At 40.4% G+C, this 19,990-nt stretch overlaps 1 long non-coding RNA gene across 1 annotated transcript in view; it reads left to right on the top strand.

The window, feature by feature from the left end:
- The window catches only part of LOC126999799 (uncharacterized), a 66,047-nt gene extending 46,059 nt beyond the window's left edge, over positions 1-19,988 (top strand). Inside the window, exon 3 of the long non-coding RNA XR_007753603.1 lies at positions 16,849-19,988. This is a non-coding gene — a long non-coding RNA (uncharacterized LOC126999799). The remainder of the gene's footprint in view (positions 1-16,848) is intronic.
- Positions 19,989-19,990: the final 2 nt, after the last annotated feature.

Below are 19,990 nucleotides of genomic sequence, written 5' to 3'. Positions count from 1 at the left end.
CTGGGAGACGTTAAACAGAGGAAACGGAGGAAACGAAGACACAGAGAGAGAGAGAGAGAGAGAGAGAGAGAGAGATTCACAAGCCTTCAGGGACCTCACTCATGCCCTTAGGAGCTCCCTGCGGACGCCTCCTCCCGGTAAAAATATTAAGCTGATGCAAGTGCGCCTCTGAGACCCTCACAGGCAAAGGTCTTATAAAGCAGACATTCACAAACACACACAAACAAACACACATACACATACAAACACATACACATACACGTACACTCACAAACAGTCACGCTCTCTGTCTCCCTCTGTCTCTCTAAGTCTCACCTCTCTTTCTTACTCTTTTTGCTCTTTTTACCACTTATCTTCATTATCCACAAGTATCGTCGTTACACATACATACAAGCACATGCACAAACACTATCAATCACTCTCTCCCTCTCTCGCTCACTCTCTCTTACTCTCAATCTTTCTTCTCCATTCTTCTTCTTTTTTCTCTTCTTCTCTCCTTTTATGTTTCTTTTTTTCATTCTTCTAGTTTTTTCTTCTTCCTTTTTGTTCTTTTCCATAATTTCTTCATTCCTTATCTCCTTCATTATCTCCATTACTTTACATTTATCTCCCTTTCTTCTTTCTTTCACTTAATTTCGTTTATTTCTTCTCTCCTTTTCGTTTTGCGTCCTTCCTTCTTCAACTGCTTTTCTCTCCTTCCTTCATTTCCTACCTTCCTCTCACTTTCTCTCTCCTACCCTCACTCTCCTTCTCACTTTCACTCTCTCCCTCTTACTTTCACTTTCTCCCTCTCTCACTACAGGCACATAAACAATCTCTCTTTCTTTCTCAGTCTCTCTCACTCCCCCTCTCTTCCTCTTCCTCTCACCCTCGTTCTCTCTTTCTCTCACTCTCTTACTCTCTCCAACTATCTCTTTCTTTCTTTTCTAACCTCACTCTGTCTCTTATCACCACAATCTTGCACACTCTCCCTTTCTCTCCCTCTGTCTCTCATCCTCACTCTCTTCTACACTCTCCCTCTCTCTCGTTCTCTCAAGTCACCTCACCTCACCTCATCTCGCTCCTCCTTAAGACAAGTATCCTCTTTCTCATCAGCCTCGTCGCCAGAACCGCCGCCCGCCTAAAGAAGCCTCGCTAGGTGGACGGTGTGTATTAAGTGCCGCAACTTGGCCCATCCCGCTGAGGTAGAGGCGGTCACCAAGCCAATACCAGTCATAAGTTGGGGCTAGATTGCTCTCTCTCTCTCCCTCTCTGCTGCTCCTCTGCGCTATGCTGTTGTTCCTTCTTCTGCTCCTCCTCCTTCTCCTCCTCTGACTTACCTTGTTCTCTCTTCTTCTGTGTCCTAATTTGCTTTTTTTTTTCTTTTCTCTTTCTTTCTTATTGGTCTCTCTGCTCCACTAATACTCTGTGCTGTGCTGTGTTCCCCCTCTTTTTCTTCTTTCCCGTCCTCCTCCTCCTCCTCTTCCTCCTTCTTCTCTCTTTTCTTATGCTTTATCTTTCTTTCTGCTGCTTCTTCTATTTTCTTTTGTCTTTCTTTCTGCCTTGCCTGTTTTCATCTTCTTTCTTCTTATTCTTTCTATTTCTCCTCCTCCTCCTCCTTTTTGTCTCATTGTGTCCTACAGTTTTCCGTCTTTCTCTCTGTCTCTTTTTTTACTTCTTTCTACAATGCTTCCTACTTTTCCTGCCTCCTCCTCCTCCTCCTCCTCTTTTTCTCGTCCTTTTTCTTTTTTTTCTATTTTCCTTCTTTCTCCTTCCTTTTGTCTTCGTTCTTTACCGGCATTTTACTTTCCCTTCCTGCCTCCTCCTTCCTCTCGCTTTTCTTCTCTCCTGTTCTTCTGTTTCCTCCCTCCTTTCTTCTGTTGTTCTTTCTCCTCTTTTTTTTATGTCATGTTCAGTATCTTACAAGTGTCTCTTCTTTCCTTCTTTCTTTCTTCCCCTCTTCCTCGCCTTGTTTTTTTCTCCCTTCTCTCCCTCTCTCCTTCGTTCTCCTCCTCCTCCTCCTCCTCTTCCTCCTCGTTCTCTTCTTTTCTTTTTCTTCCTCGTTCCTTGCCTTAGTTGTTGCGATATCACTTTTATCTCTTATTTTTCTTGTTTCTTCTTCTCTTGTTCTCCTCCTCCTCCTCCTCCTCCTCTTCCTCCTCCTCCTCTTTTCTTATTCCAAACCATTGTCCTTTTTATGCCTTTCTTCCTCCATCTGTGTTTCTTCTTCCTCCTCCCAATATTCCTTCCTCTACCCTACCTCCTCCTCCTCCTCTCTTCCTCCTCCTCCTCCTCCTCTTCCTCTTCCTCTTATAGGCAGGTCAGCCACAAGAGGTTATGCTAAGGAGATCTCGTTTCTGTGTGCGTGTGTGTGTGTGTGTGTGTGTGTGTGTGTGTGTGTGTGTGTGTGTTTAGATATGCCAGTGCCTCTTCTTATGGTTGTGTTTGTTTTGTTTTCTTTTTGTTTTCTTTCTGTTTTTTTTCGTCTCGTTTTGGCTTCTTGTTGTTGTTTTCTTTCATGCATAAAACCGGAAGTTTGTAGAAGTGGTTTCATGCCTTCTTCTGTCATTTCGTTTATTCTCCGTTTTTTTTTTCTTTATGTATTTTTTCTCTTCTCAATATCTTCTTCTTCGTTTTTTCTTCATCTTTCTTCTATAATTATTCTTTCTCTTTTCAGTGTTTCCTTCTTCCTTTTTTCTTCTTTCTGTTCTCGATTTTTTTCTCCACCTTCATCTTTTTTTGTCTCTTATCTCCTACTTCCCTTTTTTATTTCCTTTTTATCGTTCTTTCAATTTTCCTTTCTTCCTCATTTACGTTTTCCTCATTTGCATCTTGTCTCCAAAATAAATACAAATATAACATAACGCTCTCGCAATATACAATTTCAGACTTAAAAATGACACACAAAGCATGAAGCATAAACTAACCTTTTTTTCATATTTATTTACACATTTCTTAAAAACAACAACAAACAAGAGTGAGATAGTTTAAGAGAATGAAACTTATAGAAGATGTATTCATTTCCTCCTCTGTATATTCTTTATCTTCTCTATCTTTTCTTCTCCCATCTTTCTTTCTTCTTCCTTTCTCTCGTATCTCCCTTTTGCATTTCCTCTTTTCTCATTATTTCAGCTTATCTTTCTTCCTCTTTCATCATATTTATTTCCATCTCCCCCCCCCCCCACACACACACACACACACTTCGTACCCTATTCCATATACAACCCTCGTAAAGATTAAAAAAGAAAACCAAAGAAAAACGGGGGGGACATCGGAGGTTTCTGACCATAACAAAAGGAAACAGAGAAAACAGGGCAATCGAAAGGGAAACTCTAGCAAAGGAATAAAGACATTAGAATAAAAGGAACGTAAAACTCTGCTCTTTAGAAGCCTCGCGATACGCCTGTTTCCTCTTGCTTTTCTTAAACTTTTCCGTTGACTCCACGACATTTGAATCCGATTATTATGATAGCAGGACGGTGTTGTTTCAGCCGCTGGTTATCTTCGTATTTTTCTGGTATTTTGTGGTATTTGCGTGGTTCGCGTCTACGGTGATGATGATGATGATGATTTAAGGTTTTATTAAGGGTATTTTCTGGTATTGATCTACAACATTATACAAACAAGTCATGTTCCAATTTAACTCTACGGGGATTGGTATCAACATTTCACTATCATTCGTATACCGGTAGTAATACGATGCTAAATGATACGAAAAATAAAAGTAAAAACAAGTAAATAATAAATAGATAAAAAATAAACGATATTGTTTTTTTTCACGTCCCGAGCAATTCTTTACATAACATTCAACTTTACATGTCTTTATTTTCGCATAATTTCATGTTTAACGCGTGTATATTTATGCTGGTCGCTGGCTCGGTGGATGGTTGGCTGTGAGGGTGGGTGGAGGAGACTGCTGGGTGGGTGTGGGTGTGGGTATCTTGGTGAGTGGCTGGGTGAGTGGGTGACAGCGTGGGGGGGAGATAGCTGGGTGGGTGTGGGTTTGGGTCTCTTGGTAGTAGGACTGGGTGGGTTCGTGGGTTTCAGTACGATATGTATAATGTATCGAAGCCCGTTATCGGCGCAGGCAGATGTTGTGGTGTTTATGTTTATGCTGGGAAAGGAGACAGGACAGAGGAGGAGAGAGAATGGAAGGTGAAGTAGAGGAGAAGAGAGTCTGTTGTCAAGTGTGTTTGTTTATGAAGGAGAAAAGAGGAGGAAAGAGAAAAGGTGTGTGTGAGAGAGAGAGACGTTCAGACACACAAATCCTTTTATTTCACACGTTAATTATTTTCTGCCATTACTGAGGCGCGCCTGTTCGTTCACCCGTGTGTTCGTGTGTGTGTGTGTGTGTGTGTGTGTGTGTGTGTGTGTGTGTGTGTGTGTGTGTGTGTGTGTGTGTGTGTGTGTGTGTGTGTGTGTGTGTGTGCTCATGACAGCTACAACATATTTTATCTTATATTTTAAACCATTTTTTTTATTTAATTAAAACATATTAATCAACTAGGAAGAATATCCACACACTCAGCTTATCCTATTAACTATATTACTTTTTCTCATGAGTAAATGTTAGGTATTTATATATATTAAAAGGCATTATAGAACAGATTAACTTACACACACACACACACACACACACACACACACACACACACACACACACACACACACACACACACACACACACACACACACACACACACACACACACACACACACACACACAAACTGCTTTTACTAATATTGCAACAGTAATCTACAATACGAAATTCCGAAACCAGTATTAGCAACCCTTGTGATAATAGTAGGAGTGGTAGTAATTGTAGTAGCCTTAGTAGTAGTAGTAGTAGTAGTAGTAGTAGTAGTAGTAGTAGTAGTAGTAGTTGTTGTAGTAGTGGTAGAAACAGCAACGTGAAATGATTTTGTTAGAATTAGTAGTTGTAACCGGAGAGAGAGAGTGTTGCGTGATATTGCGAATCGTTAACACCACCAGAGGCAATGGTTGAAGGAATACTCCATTTGTTAGGTTATTTGTGTGTGTGTACTGTGTGTGTGTGTGTGTGTGTGTGTGTGTGTGTATGTTTGTGTGTGTGTGTGTGTGTGTGTGTGTGTGTGTGTGTGTGTGTGTGTGTGTGTGTTCGTTCCCGGCGCCAATCAATCACTCCATCAGTCAGTCACATACAGAAACAATTTGCCACTCCGTCACCCCGCCACTCCGGCCCTCTCGTCCTCAGTCATTCCTCCTCGCCCACAATCACTCCATGGGCCGATTTACCTTTCACCACTCCATCAGTTCTTAATTAATTGTTCCTTTTTTTCACGCTAACTCAATGCTCTCCTTTTTCTACGCTCTTTATCCTCTTTCTATGTTTCTTGTTTTACTCTTATATTATCACTAAATCAATAGACTCCTTTTTATGCTCCTTATACTCTTCCTATGATCATTTCCCAACCCTTTTATTTTCCTTATTGCTCTAATTTCTTCACTTTCTCTCTTGTATGATATTTGTTTTGCTATCCTAACCTAACCAAGCAAAGAAAACCATGTCACACACTAACCCAAGCCAACCTATGATAGACTAACCCAACCCAATCTGATTTAGCCCTGCAACCCACACCAGACAAACCCAACCCAGTTAAACCTCATTTCGCCTCGCCTCACCAAACTTTACCTCTATCTTTTTCTTTATTTTCTTCATTCGCTTCATATGTTATCTATCTCTTTCTCCACTTCGTTCATTCACTTAAAAAAAAATGTTATATTCACTTACGCTCTCCATTCGCTTCCTTCATAACTTTCAATTCGCAGATATTTTTTTTTTAATTTATTGGTTATTTTTACTGATGTTCCACGCAATTTTTTTTCTCCACATTCACGTTCACTCTTCCATCCACTTTGGCATCCACATCCACTTACATTCACCGACTTGTTCATTTGTAACTGTCATTCTCTCTCTCTCTCTCTCTCTCTCTCTCTCTCTCTCTCTCTCTCTCTCTCTCTCTCTCTCTCTCTCTCTCTCTCTCTCTCTCTCTCTCTCTCTCTCTCTCTCTCTCTCTCTCTCTCTCTCACGGTAATAGTAGTTGTAGTAAAAATAAAAATTGGTCGCGTGAAAAAACTCTAAGGTCATAAATATCAAGCCGCGTTTTACTTCCTCGAACAGTTATTACTCTCTCTCCCGCTCTCGCTCTCTTACTCGTTTCCGCATTCTTCCCTCCTTCCCTTCCTGTCATTCACCTCCATCTTTCTCTTTTCCTTTCCTTCCCTTTTGCTGTTTTCCCTCTCTCCATTAATTTTTTTTTCCCTCCCACCTATCTTTATCTTCGTTTATGTTTCTATTTTGCCCTTCCTCTCTCCTTTCCTCTCTCCCTCCCTTCCTGCCCTTCACTCCTTCCTTCCTCCCTGCCTCTTCTTCCCTCTCTTCCTCTTCATCACCGCCTTCCCTTCATCCTTCCCCTACATCAGTAATATGCTTTGTCTCCTTCCTTATCTATTACCCTTATTCTCTCTCTCTCTCTCTCTCTCTCTCTCTCTCTCTCTCTCTCTCTCTCTCTCTCTCTCTCTCTCTCTCTCTCTCTCATTGATTCGTTCGCACTTTGCTTGACGTTACGATGATAAATTAATTGTTTCACTCGCTCTCTCTTTCATTTTTTCACACTCATTCTATTTTCTCTCATTCCACTTACACGCACACACACACACACACGCACACACACATATATACACTTACACTTTCTTTCCTTACTACCTTCCATCCTTCCTTCCCCGAACCTTTTCTCTCCCTTTCCTTTCCTTTTAAATCCTCCTTCATTCCCACGCCTTTTATTTCTCCCTTCCTCTCTTCCTCCCTCAGTCTCTCTTCCTACACACACTATCCCACTTTCCTTGCCTTCTTTTTTTTTTCTTCCATTTTTCTTCATCTCCCTGCCTTTCCTTTCCCACTCCTCCTCCACTCCTACGCATTCTCCTTTCCTTTCGTTCCCTTCTCTTCCTTCTTTCACTCTCACTCACTACTACATGCTATCCCATTTTCTCTCTTTTCCTCTTTTTCCATTCCACTTTTTTCTCCTTTTTCTTGCCTGCCCACTCCTCCTCCCCTACGCCTTCTCCTTTATTTTCCTTCCCATCCCTTCCTTCCCTCACTCTCCCTCCCTCCCACACACTATCTGATTTTTCTTGCATTTCTTCTTTTCTTCCACATTCCTTCTCCTCACTACCTTTCCTTTCCACTCCTCCACCCCTACGCATTGTCCTTTCCTTCCTCCTTTTCCTCCCTCACTCTCCCCCACTTTTCTATCCTTCCATATTCCTTCTCCTCCTTCATTCCTCCATTGTTTCGGCTATTCACTATCTTACCTCCCCGCTCTTCCTCCACATCCACACACTCTTCCTTCCTCCCTCCCTCCCTCCCACACTCTCTCCCTCGCTGATGGCTCCCAAGGGTGTCATGCAAGCTAGTGTCTTGGCTCTCATGCAGGGACGATAAATGGCTCCTCTCATCGTGTGTTGCAACGCTCCAACCTGCTCGTGACTCCCTGAAGGCGGGCGACACTCCATTCTCGGACGTATTCGCTTAACTTTTTGCGATATGTCTTAGTTATGATCATTTTTCATCATTCTGTTCGTCTTAGTAATTTCGTTTGGGTTATAATTAACTGGTTTTACTTTCTTACGCGTTGGTTTTTATGTATTTACGGGGATTTTCCTCCTTGTTGTCTTACTTTTTACGATGTGTTGTTGTTGTTTTTTCAGCCAGGGATGAAGCTCAAGGGAAAACAAACAAAATCAGCATAAAAAAATGCCGCTAAATGCCGCTCCAACAAACGTTTTTATTTATTTTTTTACATCAAAGGATGCGGCTCAAGGGCAACAAAAAGAGTACAGAAAAAAGCCCGCTACTCGCCGGTCGCACAAAAGTAAAGAGAAGCCAAAAGAATAGATCATAAGACCGGAAAAGAGGTCAACTTCGGGGTGTTTTACCTCGCTTTGGTAATTTCTTTTGTTTTGTTCGTCTCTATATTCTCGTTTTCTTTATAATTTTCTGCCTTTACTTTCCACTCGTTTTTTTTTTTTTTGGTATTCTTGTATTGAGTCTCTCCTTTTTTTTACATGTCTTGTTTATGGTTATTTTTTGTGTGTTTCTGTTTCTCTCGGTATCTACGTTTGTTTTTTAATTGATTGCTTTTTGCTTTTGACGAGTGTTTGTTTTCTTATATTTACTCTTTTTTTTTGGTATGTTTTATTTATGGTAACTTTAGTCTTTTTCTTCGTCTCCGTTGTTGTTGTTGTTGTTGTTGTTGTTGTTGTTGTTGTTGTTGTTTATTTTATATAATGACTGGTTTTTCGTTTCACTCGTTTTTATTTTCCTGTGTTTACTTTTTTTTGCCATGTGTTTTATCTATGGTCATTTATCTATGGTCATTTATTTATGGTAATTTAATTATGGTCATTTATTTAGGGTCATTTATTTAGGTCATTTTGGTCCTTTTCTTCGTCTCTGAATTTTCGTTTCCTTTAATATTCAATGATTTAACTTTTTTTTTTTAGATTTTCCTTCAGGTCACTTCGCTTCACTTTCCCGACGCTTCTTTCCTCTTCTCTCTCTCTCTCTCTCTCTCTCTCTCTCTCTCTCTCTCTCTCTCTCTCTCTCTCTTCACTCCTCTCTTTTCTTTCTTCTTCTTCCTCCTCCAAATCCCTCTCCCCTCTCCGTTTTTCCTCCATTTTCTTTTGTTTTCCATTCTTCTCCCTCCTCCTCCTCCTCCTCCTCCTCCTCCTTCTTCCTTGTTTGTCGTTCCCTTATTTATTCAGCTTTTGTGTCGTGTTTCTCTTTTCTTTTTCTCTTTTTTCTGCTTTCGTTTCTTCGCCTGTCAACCTTATTTTATCTTCTCACTTTATTTTCCACTTTCTTTTCTCCTCTCTTGTCTTTCTCCTCCTCTCCCTGTCTGTCTGTCTGTCTGTCTGTCTGTCTGTCTTTCTGTGTTCTACTTCCATGTTTATTTCGCTGTTTGTTTGTTTGTTTATTTATTTGTTTCCTTGCATGCCTGTTAGTCTCTCTCCCTCCCTGAATTAGTATATTTTTCCTTCCCTCCCCTTCCTTCCTTCCTTCCTTCCCCCCTTCCCTCCTTCTTTTTTACTCTACTTTTTATATCTGTCTGTCAGGCCTTCTGTGTATAAGTATGTAGCTCTGTCAGTGTGTGTGTGTGTGTGTGTGTGTGTGTGTGTGTGTGTGTGTGTGTGTGTGTGTGTGCGTGTGTGCGTGTGCTATTTCCTTCTATCCTTCCTTTCTTCCTTCTTCTTCTATTCCTTCTCACTTCAGTCTTTCCATCCTCTTTTGATGTCTCTGCTTTTCACTCTCCTTCCTTCCTTCCTTCCTTCCTTCCTTCTTTCCTTACTAACTTTTTCCTCTTTAATCCTTTCACTTCCTTCATTTTCCTTCCCTCCTTCTTCCTACAATGTATTCTCCTCTCTCCTTCTTTACTCTGTCCTTCCTTTCTTCCTTCGTATCAAATTTATATCCTCTCTTCTCTTCCTTCCTCCGTTCAAAGCTCCGTCCCTCTCTCCAATCTTACCTCCCTCCCTCCCTCTTTCCCTCCTTCCTTCCCTTTCCCTTACCACTCTCCTCCTTTCCATCCTCCCTCTTTCCCTCCTTCCGATCAGTTTTCTATCCTCCCTCCCTTCTCTTCTCCTCTTTTCTCCTCTCATGTTTCCTCAACCTCTTTCCATTCATTCCTTTTTCCCTTCGTCTCTTCTTTTTTCCTTCCCGGTATTATCCTTTCCCCTCCTTTCCTTCCTTCCTCCTACCCTCCCTTCCATCAGGTTTATTTTCTCCCCCTTTTTTTTTTCTCTTCTTTCCTCCTCTCAAATCTTCGTTCCATTCCCCCCCTCCCTCTCTCCCTCCCTCTCTCGATCCTTTGACTCACTCCAACTCACTTTGAATCGAATCTCAACTTCGTTTCGCTTCGTTTATTCTGTTTTTCTTGCACTTATTGTTCTCTTTTATTTTCTCCCTTGTTTCTCTGCTCCGTGTCTGTCTTGTGATATTAGGAAAGAGAGGAATTTAGATGGTTTCGGTAATTCTTCTTTTGAGAGAGAGAGAGAGAGAGAGAGAGAGAGAGAGAGAGAGAGAGAGAGAGAGAGAGAGAGAGAAACGATTTATGTATAGTAGTGTAAAGGTTAATATGTAGATGAATCAAGTAAAGATGAAGAAAGAAAGAAAGGAAAGAGAAAAAAAGAAAATTGACAGCAGGAAATTAATGAAGAAAAAAAAAGATATGCAAAAAAGAAGAAAAAGGAAAAAAAAATAGAAGCTGGGAAGAGAAGAAAAAAAGATAAATGGAACAAAATAATTAACGAAAAAAAAGCGAAAAAAGAATGAAAAGAACCAGAGAGAGAGAGAGAGAGAGAGAGATTTGGCCTCAAGATCAAACGAAGTCTCGAGATGGAACAAAGTGACTCTCTTCTTACCTCTCTGACGCGGAAAATACACGTTAGGAGGAGGAGGAGGAGGAGGAGGAGGAGGAAAAGGAGGAGGAGGACTGGGAGTAAGAGGTAGAGGTGGAGGAGGAGGTAAAGAAGGTCATGAGGAGAAGGAAAGGGAAGAACAGCGAATAATAAGAAAGATATGGATAAGGAAAAGAAGAAAGTATTAAGGATGAGGAAAGAAGAAGGAGGAGGAGGAGGAGGAGGAGGAGGAAGAGGAGGAGAAGCCTACGAAGAAAAGGAAAAGGAGAAGGAATAGTAAATGAAGATAATATAGGAAAGAATAAAAGGAAAACTGAGGAGAAACCAAAGAAAAGGAGGAGAAAAAAGAAGAGAGGAAGATATATAATGACAGAAGGACGGGAAAGAGAAAGAAAAAGGAAAGAGAAGGAGGAGGAGGAGGACAAAGAAAATAAGCTTATAAAGAAAAGCAAAGGGAGGAGGAAAAAGTGGTTGAAGATAAAGTTATAGAAAGAAGGAAATAAGAAGGAAAGGAAGAATTGAGAGGAGACAAGAGAAAAACAGGAGAGGAAAGAAGAGAAGAGAAAAGACAGAAAGACGAGGAAAAGCAACAATGATGACGTGGGGAAAAGAAGGCAGAAAACAAAAGGAAATAAAAGAATAAGATACGGAGGAGGAGAAGAAGAAGAAAGAAGAGGAGAACAAGGAAGAGGAAGAGGTAAAAGAGGAGGAGGAGGAGGAGGAAGAGGAGAAGATGGAGGAGAAACGTAAGGGAACAATTAGGCGTTTCTCAGAAGGGTATAATTGTTGAATGAGAGAGAAAATTATATTAGTGAAAAGGAATGCAATTTGTGACGATAATGAGAATTGTACTCCCTGGAATGTGTCGTAGCAATGGCAGCAGCAGTAGTAGTAGTAGTAGTAGTAGTAGTAGTAGTAGTAGTAGTAGCAGCAGTAGTAGTAATGACATTGAAACCTAACCTAACCATATTCACACACACAAACAGACAAATAAGCAAACAGACTAACTAACTAACAAACAAACACACAAACACACTCTACACTTGATTAATAATAAATGTTTTATTTCACAAACATTCAACACGTAAAGTCTCATTTAATTGCATAACAAAAAAAGCCAAACTGTAAGGGAAGTGAAGAGAAACGATTCCCAGGACTGACTCTTTCTCGGTCGTAACACGTTTAACTCTGAATAATAGATGGCGTGTAGATAAATGCATAAATAAATAAGTAGATTATACATGAAAGGGTTGAGAATGGAACTTACTAAACCGATTCTTTGATATTATTTGTAGTAGTAGTAGCAGCAGTAGTAGTAGTAGTAGTAGTAGTAGTAATAGTAAAAAAACGAAATAATACCAACAGCCCCCCGAAATTGACCCCTCTTTCGGCTACCTCTTTTGATTCTTTTTAGGAGCAGCGAGTAGCGGGCTTTTTTAAATCATTGTTTCCTTTTTCAGTGCCCTTGAGCTGTCTCCTTTGTTGTAAAAAAAGAAAAGCAATATAAATAAAATAGCAAATAACAAAACAGCAAAAAAACCCGGTTGTAGCAAGAGTGAAATCAAAGGCAAACAGGAGTATGAATCAGTACAGCGACGCGCGTTCACAGTGTTTTTGCGCCGCCCCGCCGAGCCTGTCAATGATTCAGGGCGTATCAACAGGTGGGGAGAGGCGACATTGCTTAGGCGGTTCTGGCATATGTTATCGCAGCAGGGAAGGCTATTTTGATGCGAGTCCATCAAGTATTAAAGGTGACACACTTGTTCGCTCTCTCTTTCACTCTCTTTATCTCTCTCTCTGGATTGGGGGAAGGGGGAAGATGCGAGTAAGAGAAAGCCATGATAAAAAAGAGAAGGAGCTGGAAAAGTGGATAAAGAGAAGGATATGGAAAGAAGAAAACCAACAGATCACGATGAATAAAAAATGGAGGAGAGTAAAGAAGAAAAAAATAATAAAACAGGCAGAAACACAAGGAAAGGGAACAGAAAGATTTGAGGAAGCAAAGAAAGAAGAAAGATTTGAGAAAAGAAGAGAAACAGAACCATAAGAGACGAAGAAGGAGGAGTAGGAGAAAGAGGAAGACTAAGAAGGCGAGGAAGAGGAAGACTAGGAGGAGAAGGAAGAGGAAGACTAGGAGGAGAAGGAAGAGGAAGAGGAAGGAGGAGAAGGAAGACTAGGAGGAGGAGGAAGAGGAAGAATATAAGGAGAAGGAAGAGGAAGAAGAAGGAGGAGGAGGATCTGCTGGGAATGGTTAGGCGTTTCTCAGAAGGGTATGATTGTTGAATGAGGAAGAAACTTATGTTAGTGAAACGGAAGAGTAACAGAAGAGCATCAAGACACCTCTCCACCGTTAACTGACCTCTTTTTTGACCCCTCGTATTAATTTTCTTTTACCAGTGCAGCGTTTAGTGTTTTTTTTTTTTTTCTCCATAGCTGCCTCCCTCCTGTTTGTGTACGTGTGTTTGTGTGTGTGTGTGTGTGTGTGTGTGTGTAGGAGTGGCGGGGTGGGGAAGGAGAGAAAGGGTGGGAAATGTGTGTTCGTTTGTTTGTTTGTGTGTTTATCTGTTAGTATTTCTTTTTTTTTCATGTGAGATAAGTTTTTTTTTTGTTTCATGTTCTTTTTGCTTTGTTTCATGTGAGTTAGGCGGGTTTTTTTTTTCGTTGTTGTTGTTGTTGTTGTTTTTTTCCAGGCTGCGTTTGTGGTCTTTTTTTGTATTCTTTTATATTGTTTTTCGTTTCCTAAGTTTTCGTTTTGTTGATATCCACTTTCATCTGTTTCCTTTATTTGAGACTAGGTCGAAACGTTTGTAATCCTACAATCTCTACGAAAACTTTATTTAATATTTACAACTTCAAACGCTCCCTCTTCATGCATTTTTTTTATCCTTTTAAAACTATAATAGAATCCTTTGAGAAAACATAACAAGACAAATACACATGGCTAAAAAAACTCTTCCCATATACTCTCTATTTTACTGCTTTTCTTTTGTTATGCTTTTCTACCTTTTTCTTTCTCCCTCAAACTATTTTTTTCTCTGTACTTCCCATTTACTCTCTATTTTACTGCTTTTCTTGTTCTTTTCTTTTCTCTCTGAAACTATTTTTTTCTTTATACTTTTTCCCATATACTCTCTATTTTACTGCTTTTCTTTTGTTATGCTTTTCTACCTTCCTCTTTCTCTCTCTAACTATTTTTTTTCTCTCTACTTCTTCCAGTTACTCTCTAATTTACTCCTTTTCTATTGATATGCTTTTCTTCATACCTCTCTCTCCCTCAAACTATTTTTTTTCTCTATACTTTTCACGGTTTGTTGATAATGAAAAAGCGTATTTAAGAATCTTCCTCATCACTATTCTAAGGCCTATATCTCCCGCATTTGCTCGTGCTTCATCTCTCCGTACTTGAACGAAATTAAAAGAAAACACAAGGAAAATATCGGTTAAGAGGATGGAGGAATGCGTGCCGGGGATTTCGTTTCACTGCTGTTGATAATCTGCGTTTAGGATATTCTTTTTTTTTTCTCTCCCGCCCCCAACACAATCATACGGAATACTGTGCTATTTTTATTTTCCTTCTTCCGCTTCACTAAAAATGGATGATTGAATACACGTGTTAAAAGTAAAACATATATAATTCTACTACTGCTACTACTAATACTACCACTACTAATACTACTACTACTACTACTGCCCTACCATTCATATAGCTAATAATCATGTTAATAATAATAATAATAATAATAATATGATGATGATGATGATGATGATGATGATGATAATCTAAGGCTTAATTACTTTTTCTACTCTCCATTATCATAAGCATGAAATTAATTGAATATTATCGAGATACGAATTACAGATATTATATTTTTTTCTAGTTAATGTTGCTGTTGATAATATTTTGTGTATCTATCTATTTTATCTATCTGTCCATCTTCTTATATACTAACCTCTCCTTCTCCCTGTCTATCTCAAGCTCCCTTTTATTTCTGTATCAAGCAATCTCTTAACCTGTCTCTTTATCTACCATTAGAGAAAAGTAAAAAAGGAAGGAAGAATAAAAGGTCACAAGGGCAAGGAAGAGAAACAGAAAGATGAGGAGAGAAAAAGAAGGTGGAGGAAGAAGAGAAACAAAACGAGGAAAAAGAGAAATTGGGATATATCTAATTGTGTGTGTGTGTGTGAAATTGTCGTAGTAGTATTAATAGCATCAGCAGCACCAGTAGTAGTAGTAGTAGTAGTAGTAGTAGTAGATACTGAAAAAGACACCCACTATTACTTTTCACTCTACCCAAATCACAACGCAGAGTGATAATAGAAATGTGAAAAAAAATGAGAAACCAAAAAAAAAAATTATCCTGCATCTCTCTTATGACTGGGGTTGGCTGGGTGGGGGATGAGGGGGCGAGAGGGAGGCAGGGGATGGAGGGGGAAGGAAGGGGAAGGGCAGGGGGCGGAATAGTGTAAGGGGGAACTGCTCCAACGTTCCGAAAGCCTTAAATATTTGAGGAAGCGGTGGCGAAGTGGTGGTGGTGGTGGTGGTGGTGGTGGATCAGGAACGTAAAAAAAAATTAGAGAGAGAGAGAGAGAGAGAGAGAGAGAGAGAGAGCAATTACAAGTCAATATATTCTAATTATAATGACATGAACAGTTTTTAAAGACAGACAGACAGACAGACAGACAGACAGAAAGACAGACAGACAGCAAACAGACAGACATAAAAAGACAGATGAAAATGAAAACCAGTGATAATAATAATGAGAGAGAGAGAGAGAGAGAGAGAGAGAGAGAGAGAGAGAGAGAGAGCAACCATTAGTCTGAACAGTTATAAAGAGAATTCTGGATCGCCGAGCGGAAGAAAATGTCCAGAGCGAAAATAATTTAGTGATACGAACAAACGAAAGAGCGAACGAATGAATGCCGCTGAACGAGTGAATGTGAGATTTAATACTTTGAACGTGACGCCGGTCGAAAAGTTTACGAGGTATTACGAAAAAAAGGAGTGATAGATAGATTGAAAGATTGATTGAGAGAGTGAGTATATCTTTTTGTTTACCTATGTTGTTATCTTTTCAGTAGTAGTAGTAGTAGTAGTAGTAGTAGTAGTAGTAGTAGTATATAGATGGTACTGGCAATATTAATGATAAAAATATAATCATAATACAAAATATTAAAAAAAAGAAAGAGAAGAAGGAAGAGGAAGAGAAGGAGAAGGAGGAGGAGGAGGAGGAGGAGAAGGAGGAGGAGGAGGAGGAGGAGGAAAGACTGGGCATCGAAGTCACTTAAGTCGTGGGAAAATTTATGAGCTGAAGCGAGAATGACTGAGAGGAGGAGGAGGAGGAGGAAGAGGAGGAGGAGGAGGAGGAGGAGGATGTAATGGAGTAGGTACGAGCAGGAAGGGTAGCGGAGGTAGAGGAAGAGACCATGGTAGAAAAAGAGGAGTAGGAGGAAGAGGAAGAGGAGGAGGAAGGCAAGAAGGCAGAGGAGGAGGAGGAAGAGCAGGAGAAATAAAAAAAATAGTTAAAAAGCGAAATTGGAAGAAGACGAAAAGGAAGAAATAAGAAGAGAAGAAAAACGAGGTATAGAAAGCAGAAGGTGGAGGAAAAAGATTAAAGAAAAGAGGAGGAAGAAGAGAGGAGAAAGTAAAGGAGGAAATACCAGGAGAAGGAAGAGATACCAAGAGGTTGAAGACTGAAATATTGATGAGCAGAGAAAGAAGATACAAACAAATAACGTTCTCTTCTATTTCTGCTTCTCTGTTCTTCACCTCTTCCTTCTTTACTTCTTTTCCCTCTTCCTCCTCCTTCATCATCTCCTTTCTCCTTTTTTCTCTTCCTCTACGTTCGCTTCTCCTTCCTCTCTACTTCTTCTTTTCTCTTTCTTTTCTCTTTTTTTTATCTTCCTTATTTTTAGAATCTTTTCATATTTATTATTATTTATTATTCTTCCTTATATATAAATCTTTGTTTCGTCTGTATATTTATTTTCTTGTCACAGTTTTATTCTTTATATTTTCGTGTTGTCCTCTTTCTTTTTCTTCTTCCTTGTCTTCTTCCTGCTCGTCTTCTTCCTCCTCATTCGTTCTTCTAGTTTTCTTCCATCAACGGTCTATATATTTTTTCCTCTCGTATCTTATCTCTCCTCTAGTTCGCTTTCTTTCCTTTCTTCCAAATTTTCTTGACGTATATTTTCTTCCCTCCCTCCTCTCTTCTACCTCCAACTACCTCCATCCTCCTCTTCCACACTCCTCATAATCTACTTACTGGTCATTCCTCCTCTTCCTTCTCCTCCTCCTCCTCCTCCTCCTCCTCTATGTAATCCTCGTGGTGGGAAGATTAGGCGCCACTTACAAACTACGGATCGTGTTTTAAGTTTCAGAGTTAATTAATCTCATCTCTTCTCCCTTTCAGAGCAGCGCCAGACCACCCTTGCCGCCTCAGCCGCCTCCTCGGTCTCCTCCTCCTAGTCGTCTTCCTCCTCCTCCTCCTTATCTTCCATCCGCATCGAGTGTCCCCTGATCCTAATCTACACCGTAGTTCAACTTGACGACGAAGAGTGGATGGGAGAGAGAAAGATAGAGTGATAGAGAGGGAGAGTTGGGTGGAACAGAAAGATATAAACGCCACATCCCTGCTTAAACCTCTGCTGAGCTGTCGGTGTGCCTGCTTACTCCTGAGGGATTAAGAAGCAGCAGAAGAGAAAGAAAAGGAGAGAAAAAGAGTGAGAGATACATTCCCTAACTCCACCTACTCTCGCTTCTGCTACTGTGATGGTTTCTGCTGACGCTTAGAGGGACGAAGAAGCAGAAGAAGCAGAAGGAAAACGATAGAGACAGAGCAAGCACCTTACCAGCCGCTGTTCCTGCTCCCCCCTGATGTTTCCTCCCCTGTGGCTGTTGCTGGCGCCTCAAAAGCAAGGATCGTGTCAAAGAGAGTTTTAGCTTGGCGTCTTGTTACGTGAAGGAGTGAAAGATGAAGTCTGAGTTAGTAAGGAAAATGTGAGGTATTACATACATAATTGAAGAGAGGCTTGTAAACATAACCTTTCTTAACTAGTCAGTTGAAAGGAACTAAAAGGTTGTTTCCGGGAGACCTAAAGGAAATATCTGACCTTTGCGTATATAAATGAGTTTAGATGTTGGTTAACCACATGCGAAGGAAAGTACAGAATGGCAGTTGGTGAAAAGTGAAGAAGGGCTTGTAAATATGACCTTTCCTAAACTAGCTAATTGAAAGGGAGTAAAGGGTTGTTACCTAGAGAGTTGAAGGAAATATCTAACCCTCGCTAATATCATAAAAAGTTTCGCCCTAAAGTTATTAAGGGGTAAAGAAATGCGTGTGATAAATGGTAGAAATAAGTGAGGGAGAAGAAAAAAGTTATCATAAGTAAAAAGTTTTAACTACCCACTTCAAGTTAAGGAAGTTAGACGTTTAATTAATATTGTAAAAACAGGAAAAAAATGGAAAAATAGTTTGTGGTGTAATAATAAAACGGAGAGGGAAGGAAAATAGTGTGCGTGCTTGTACGAAGTGGAAACTGATGCAGAAATAGAAGAGTTTGCGCTCCGCCCCGAATGTTATTTTTTTAAAGGAAAGAAAAATTGAAAATAAAAGGGAAATTGTGCCAGTGAAAAACGTCTGGATACCAAGTGAAACGGAATTAAATATATAGAAAAAAAGAAGAATACATATAATAAGAAAAGAGAAAGAGAGCAAAGAAAAAAAACAGGAAGGATAATAAAGAAAGAAAAAGAAAACATAGACAAAGAAACTGTAAATAAAAACAAAAAGGATCAGAAAAATACAGAAACAGAGAAAAGGAAACAAGAAATCAAAAGCAAGAAAAAGGAAGAAAAAGGAAGAAAACGAGACAGCAGGATAACACAGAACCGGAAAAAAACACCTGCACATCAAAACCTGACAAGGAAAAATAAGAAAAACAAGAAAAAACAACAAATAAAAAAGTACCGTGAATAAAAAACAAACCGAGAGAAAGAACGAGACCGAGAGCGAGAGAGAAAGAGAGCAAGAGTGAGAGAGTGAAAGAAAGAAAATAAAGAGAGATAAAAAAAAAGTTCTCCCTCTCCTGAATGCCTCTCAAGTAAGCGTCTTTGATTTGACAAGATTTGCTCACCGCCAAAGCCTTCCAGAATACCAAGTGCTTAATTAACTTTTTTTTTTACCTCCCTCCCTCCCTCCCTACCTCCGTCTCTCCTTTCCTCCCTCTCTCCCTCCTCTTGCTGCCTCCTCAATCTCCCTCTCTGCCTCTTTCTCCCTTCCCTCTCTCCCCCTTTTTCTTTTTGTTTCCTTGTCGCTTAGTTTTTTTTTCTTTTTCCTTTTCATCTCCGTCTCTCCCTCCCTCACTCTCTGCCTCCTCTCTCTCTCTCTCTTTACTCCTTTCTCTTTACTCTTTTCTCTACATCGTCTCCTTTTCTTTCCTCTCTTTCTCTTTTCCTCTTCCTACCTCCCAGTCTCTTTCATCCCTCTCTCCCTCCCTTCCTCTTCTATTTTTTTTTTCATCTCCTCTTTCTCCCTTCATTCCCTCCCTCCGGCCTCCTTCCTCTCTCACCCTTTTCCCTTCCTTTCATCTCCCTCCTCTCCTCTCCTTCACTCTCCCTCTCAAATACCCAAGTCCTTCCCTTTTCTCTTTCCTCGCGTCCGCCTTCCTCCCTTTCCTGACCTCTCATTCAGCCCTGAAATGGAATAGCGAAGGGCTGCTTGGGAATACAGACCCCTCTCGTAAAACACCCTGACTCAGCAACCCAACTACTGACCCTCCCTGACTGCCACTCCCTCCCCCTCCTGACTCCCTCTCCCTCCCTAATCCGCTCCTCCCCGCTCTTTCACTTCGCTGTATGATTTCACTTTTTGTTCTTTGTACCTACGGGCTAAACGGAACCTCAAGAACCGACTGAACCAAAGCAGGGAAAGTGGAAATAAAGGAAGAATTAGATGCTTTAGTGTGTCTTGTATAGAAAAATCGTGGAAAATTAGCATTACGAAAATATTTGTTTGTCAACTTAAAGGAAAATAAAGTACAGAAACGACGCCAGAGAAGAACTTAGGCGGCTGTATCCTGTGAAAAGATTAACAGGTGACAGAGAAAGATACGGTGATGGTTGAGTTAGTGGCTGTCAAAAGTGAAGCGTGGAAGGCGTGATACAGAAAGATTTTTGTGTGTTTAACTTGACGAAAGGAAATCAAAGAGAATTCAGTGTCTCTCAACCGATCAGAAAAAGAGAGAGAGAGAGAAGAATCAGAAAAAGAGAGAGAAAGAAAAACAAACACACACACGCTCACACACACACGTAAACACCCACCCACCCACCCACCCACACACACACACACACACACACACATCACGAACACACGTAAAGAAAATGAGAGAAGGACAAACAAGTGAAGTGTCGGAATGTAACCTGTTTTACCTCACTCTCCACCACCTCCACCACCTCCACCACCACCAGCACCTCCAGCATCTGTGAAGACTTAAGAAGACTGTGAACCACGCTCTCTCTGTCTCTAAGCCTCCACGCCACGCCCACCTGAGAGA

Source organism: Eriocheir sinensis, chromosome 17, assembly GCF_024679095.1.
Source record: "Eriocheir sinensis breed Jianghai 21 chromosome 17, ASM2467909v1, whole genome shotgun sequence".
Lineage (NCBI taxonomy): Eukaryota > Metazoa > Arthropoda > Malacostraca > Decapoda > Varunidae > Eriocheir > Eriocheir sinensis.
This window is presented reverse-complemented; position numbering and strand designations above follow the sequence as displayed.